This window comes from Phycodurus eques, chromosome 6 (assembly GCF_024500275.1).
Source record: "Phycodurus eques isolate BA_2022a chromosome 6, UOR_Pequ_1.1, whole genome shotgun sequence".
NCBI classification, from domain to species: Eukaryota; Metazoa; Chordata; class Actinopteri; order Syngnathiformes; family Syngnathidae; genus Phycodurus; species Phycodurus eques.
The window spans coordinates 7,599,620-7,605,735 of record NC_084530.1 but is presented as its reverse complement, the minus strand read 5'-3'; the positions used below and the strand labels follow the sequence as shown (position 1 = coordinate 7,605,735).

At 40.6% G+C, this 6,116-nt stretch overlaps 1 protein-coding gene across 3 annotated transcripts in view; it reads left to right on the top strand.

Annotated features, from left to right (window-relative positions):
- The first annotated feature begins 2,401 nt into the window (after positions 1-2,401).
- The window catches only part of LOC133403648 (inactive rhomboid protein 2-like), a 45,487-nt gene continuing 41,772 nt past the window's right edge, over positions 2,402-6,116 (top strand). For all 3 annotated transcript variants that reach the window (XM_061678722.1, XM_061678724.1, XM_061678723.1), the window contains exon 1: positions 2,402-2,546. The gene's annotated coding sequence lies outside the window, so the exon portion shown is untranslated. The remainder of the gene's footprint in view (positions 2,547-6,116) is intronic.

Genomic DNA, 6,116 nt, shown 5'->3' with positions numbered 1-6,116 from the left:
GTAGGTATGGTGTTCTTTGGATGCAGCTCAGCATTCTTTCTCCTCCAAACACGATAACTTGAGTTTTTACCAAAAAGTTCTATTTTGGTTTCATCTGACCATATGACATTCTCTCAATCGTCTTCTGGATCATCCAAATGTTCTCCAGCAAACTTCAGACGGGCCTGGACATGTACTGGCAAAAGCAGGGGGACACGTCTGTCACTGCAGGATTTGAGTCCCTGGTGGCATAGTGTGTTACTGATGGTAGCCTTTGTTACTTTGGTTCCAGCTCTCTGCAGGTCATTCACTAGGTCCCCCCGTGTGGTTCTGGGTGATCATTTTGACCCCACGTGGTGAGATCTTGCATGGCGCCCCAGATCGAGGGAGATTATCAGTGGTCTTGCATGTCTTCCATTTTCTAATAATTGCTCCCACGGTTGATTTCTTCACACCAAGCTGCTTATCTAATGCAGATTCAGTCTTCCCAGCCTGGTGCAGGTCTACAATTATGTTTCTGGTGTCCTTTGACAGCTCTTTGGTCTTGGCCATAGTGGAGTTCGGAGTGTGACTGTTTGAGGTTGTGGACGGGTGTCTTTTATACTGATCACGAGTTCAAACAGGTGCCATTAATACAGGTAACGAGTGGTGGACAGAGGAGCCTCTTAAAGAAGTTACAGGTCAGTGAGAGACAGAACTCTTGCTTGTTTGTAGGTGACCAAATACTTTTTTTTCACCCACAATTTGCTAATCTTTAAAAATCAGACTGTGATGTTCTGGATTTTTTTCTTTTTTTTCCCCCCCTCATTTTCTCTCTCATTGGATATGTATACCGATGATGAAAATTACAGGCCTCTCTCATCTTTTTAACTGGAAGAACTTGCACAATTGGTGTCTGACTAAATACTTTTTTTGCCCCACTGTACTTGGCAAATAAAGATTATTCTGATTCTGAGATTATGAATATATGGCTGTTGTAGTTTGCCAAACCAGAAGAGGGTCAACCATATTTTCCGCAATGAATATGATGTTACGGCGCAATGTGCAAAGAGCCCATTCTACATTTAATGAGAAAATAAGGACATATTAAAGAACATGGTATAAACAGATGTGTAAAAGTGAGGAAATTAAGTACATGGGTACACATTTGAGCCAAGATTGCCTTTCATTCTTTTCTTTACCCATGCTTATTGTCTGTACTGACAAATCAAAGTATTTTAATTTTATGGAAACTTGTTTTGTAAAAAAGAAATATAACGATATATTTAATTTGAAGTCTTTAATGTGCACAATTTACCACTATATAATTTTTTTTTATGGGCATTCAGTATGTGCCTGTCTGCTTGAGGAATTTTCCTTCCCGGACTAAGATGGTTGTCTTCACAGGATAACATTTTGTCCCTGTATTTACTGATGTACAGTATATGCTGTAAAGGCATGGTAACAGTTAGCCGAGATGTTTATTAACCATAATTGGTTGGATATTTGTTCATGTTTCTACTAATATTGATAAATAATTTGACGTCAAAATAAATATTCATTAAGCAGTGTCCGTCTCTGTCCTGTGTCGGTGACTGGATAACCTGATAAACTTGATTAGCTATAAATTCAACTTTTTATAACTTTATTGGACGCTGATTAAAAAAGTACTGTACATTAATGGTTGTGTATTACTGTATATCATTAATATTTGGCAGATGTCTGGAGAACACAGTACATGATTGTTTATGACCAGGTCTACTCAATTTCAGTGGAGATTATTCCACACGAAAGTAAGCATAATGCTAAATTTGGTTAAATTTAACTAATTCAGCGGTTGATTGGAAGAGCTACTGGTACTGTTTATTAGATATCCAATTAACCTTATTTTGAAATTGTTCACACATTATGTTTACATTTATAAATTCAGTAGCATGACATTGGCACAGCTTGTTGATTATACGTTGACTTTCAATCCAGCGGTAACAATGCGTGAAATAAAACAAATTTAAATGTTTTCTATATTCAGTTATAGTTAACTCACCAATTATGTAATAAAATGCCAACGTAAAACGGTTTATTTTAGAATTTCATTTTGTGAACAATAAATAAATGAACTAACTATTTAATGAGACGAATGAACACAGACATACATTTAAATTAACCACCCCTACTTGAATCGAACCAACGAAAGCCACGATGGGTGTTTTTTCGTTGAGCTGCATTTAGTACAATTTCTGAAAAGAATATCTGTTCACTATATCCAGATCCGTTAAATAAAAATGAGAAATAAAGTGTACAGGTATGTTGTCAAAACACTGGATATTTATTTATACACGAGGAGTGGTTTCGTTTGGGGCGGTGTTGACGTAGCTGGAGTCCGTCCAGCTCGCCTCCTCTCCGGATAAGGTCAGTTGAAACTCCGCCTTCCGCTCGTGTGTGGTGCGGCTGCGAGTCAATCCAAGGATGTTGGAAGACACAAAGAGGGAAGTGCCGAAATACCGGCGGACGTATAGCCGACCGCGGCGTTGTTTGCCGGATAAATAGCACCTGCTAATGAAGAAGACGCCAGCCATTTATTGCCGCAGGTGAGTCGAAAAGAGCTTTTAGACGTTGAGGTTACAATAATATTGTAATAGCGTGGGGGGCAAAAGTTAGCTACACTAGCACTGTTCATGTCGTAAGCGGGCTACTCGCGTGGGAAACGGAAAAGTAGTTACATCAGTAACATCCGAAATCACCACCATAAACCGTAGTCTGGTAAAGCAAAGTCACTACGCTTTTATTTCATGAAATTGAAATTGAATATCGAATGAAATTACTACTTGCAATATGTACCTTTAACGAATTACCGTACAGTCGCCACTTTATGCACCATTGAAGCCTTTTGTTATCCTTGTTCTAAACTCAACACTTTTTTTTTTCTTTTTTTTTTTTTTTTCCTCCCTTCAGTTATCCTTTCCAGCGTCATCACAGCTGCCATATGTTGAGTCGTTTCATTTGTGTGACAGCTCTCCCATTTGTTATCCAAACTATGCGGGAGGCACCATTCAAACACGGCCACGTGACCGCGGAACTAGTGGACAGTGTCATGTCCGTTTACTCGCATTCTGTACGTGTAGCTCAGTGTTTCCCAAACCTTTAGGACAATTTTACATAGGCTTCACAAGATCAGGATTTTTGGGACCGATAAGCGAGTTTAAAAACAAAACAAACAAACAAACAAAAAAAACTATCACCGATCCGATCACAAGCTGGAGCAGTCTATTTAAATGACTTGTTCATTTACTGTATACACTTGTGTACTGTATACGGAGTATCTTCAAAAATATTCTCGAGTCAGGTCATGTATTCTAATCAGTCAGGTCAAACCAACATTACCACATGACAGAAATAATGGCTGCTAATTTACTGTAATTAAATCACTTTATTGTAATAAAATTACTTCACACACCGAAACTTTAGCGCATGATTCAACAACGCTGGCATCCATCCATCCATTTTCTTTACCGCTTATCCTCACTAGGGTTACGGGATGCTGGAGCCTATCCCAGCTATCGTCGGGCAGGAGGCGGGGTACACCCTGAACTGGTCACCAACCAATCGCAGGGCACATACAAACAAACAAACAACCAATGGTTGTTTGTTTCTATGAGCCCTGCGATTGGCTGGCGACCGGTTCAGAATGTGTACCCCGCCAATCCCCCGAAGATAGCTGGCATAGGCTCCAGCAGCCCGCAACCCTAGTGAGGATAAGCAGTAAAGAAGATGGATGGATGGAGTATTTGAACAGTTACACAGCACACTTACAGGAATTTATGGTACTCCATTTTGAATAGAGTGATTATTGGGTGACCTTTTGGTCAGTTTTGCTCATAAAATTTAGATTTTTTTGGGGAGTAATTTGTCTGAAATTGCACAAAACCTTGCAGTGTTAGCTCATTCATTCAAAATTGCATGAGAATTCAGTGAAGCTCACCTGACAGTGAGGTATAAATGATTAATTTTGGATTTGATTTTTCTTTGGCTTTTTTTGTGGCATCTTTGAAACACCTAAAAAAAAGGCTCAGTCGCAACAGCAAAACCTCAACAACTCCTTTTACAATGAGGAAAAAGTATATAGAGTGGAAATTACATACATTTTGTGAATTCTTATTAAAAGCAGTAAGAATCCAGTGTCACAGTACATTTATTGTGAAAGTTAGTGTTTTCATATTGGCTTGTAATTAACTTCATATTGACTTCACTTTTTTCCCCCCTACACTTAAGAGAATTAAGAATGTTAAAAAGCGTCCATCTGTGACCTAAAGTTGGCATTATGCCGTTGTCATTTAAGTAACGACGGAGTTTAATTATTTTTTTGCCTAATCTGTGGTTAATAAATTTTCATTGTTGTATGAAATTACAGGCAAAGATGATGGCGACAGTTTGATCCTCTAACAACTTTATTTCGAATAGAAAAAAATAAAACATTTAGATAAGATGTGAATGAGTGTCCTAGTTGTCCGAGTTGTATTTGACCTCGGAGATTGCACTGTGACTTCTGTCTATATCTAGTTTGACCTACTATCACTGCTCAGTTATAACATGTAGGGGGTAAATCACCCCTTCAGCATTCTTAAATTAAAACAGGAAGTGATGTGGCGTGAACAAAGACATTCAATGGCTTTAGAAGCCATGAAGTATGAATTTGGCAACTAAGAGCTCTTCTGCTCTGCTGCTGACAGGGAAACTATTCCTGACTCAGAAACCTCACCGGTAGTGTTTCAGCAGCAGCCCTGATGAGCACAACAGTGAAGTGATGTTTGTACCACTAATATACACATGAACCCTTAAACAAAAAATAACCCAGGATTTGTTTCCAAGTAGGGATACTTTCATTGTGTTGTTTCTCATCCAGGAGCTTCTCAACATATAGAGAACACAAGGTTGTGGCTATGCTTGAACCTCCGTCGCATGTGTGCAGGTTCGGGCATGCCAACTCTTGTGGGAATGGTGCAATGTTTTGCACTGCCTCTGGCGTGGTTAAGTGGAATCTAGTCTTTCAATTCTTTGATCGTGAAACTAAACTAGTGGGTTCTTTATTTTTAATTTTGACTTTATTATGTGCTAATGTCAGCCAAAAAACATAACAAAGGTTTTGAGTCATTGATATCTGGAGATTTTATTGTTTGGAAGTGAAGAATGTTGGAGGTAGCTTTGATTGTTGAGACACTACAGAAACTCACACACACCCACGTTTTTTTATTCATTCTGACTGCACTCCTGCTGGCCTAATCACTGCTTGCTCTGTCATAGTCAAATGATACCGACTGAGCAGCGCTGACATTTTAGCCACATTTTAAAAGACTGTGTATGAAATTTATTAGCAGGCCGGCTGTTGTTTCACTGTACCAAGTGACTATCTTACAAAGGTCTTGTCCAAGCACAGTATGCCCTTTATTGGGTCGTACCGCCAGCTGGTCCCTTATACTACTCTCATACTACAGATGAAATGGTAGTAAAATTTCACATCAGAATTGTACATCCATCCATTTTCTTCTGCTTATCCGAGGTTGGGTCATGGGGGCAGTAGCTTTAGCAGGAAAGTCCAGACTCCTCCAGGGGGATCCCGAGGTGTTCCAGGACACCCGGGAGATGTAGTCTCTCCAGTGTGTCCTGGGTCGTCCCTGGGGTCTCAACTCTGAGATCCTCCCGGATGACCGAGCTTCTCACCCTATCTCTAAGGGAGAGCGCAGACACCCTGCGGAGGAAACTCATTTCGGCCGCTTGTATCCGGGATCTTGTTCTTTCGGTCACGACCCACAGCTCATGACCAAAGGTGAAGGTATGAACGGTTAATTCATAATCGACCGGTTAATTGAGAGTGTCACCTTTCCCCCCCCCCCCCCCCCCTTCTTCACAACAACGGACCTATACAATGTCCACATCACTGCCGATGCTGCACCGATCCGCTTGTCGATCTCCCGTTCCATTCTTCCCTCACTCGTGAACAAGACCCCAAGATACTTGAACTCCTCCACTTGGGGCAGGCTCTCATCCCCAACCTGGAGAGGGGACGTCAACCTTTTTCGACTGAGGACTATGGTCTCAGATTTGGATGTGCTGACTTTCATCCCAGCCGCTTCACACTCGGCTGCGAACACTGCCAGTGAGAG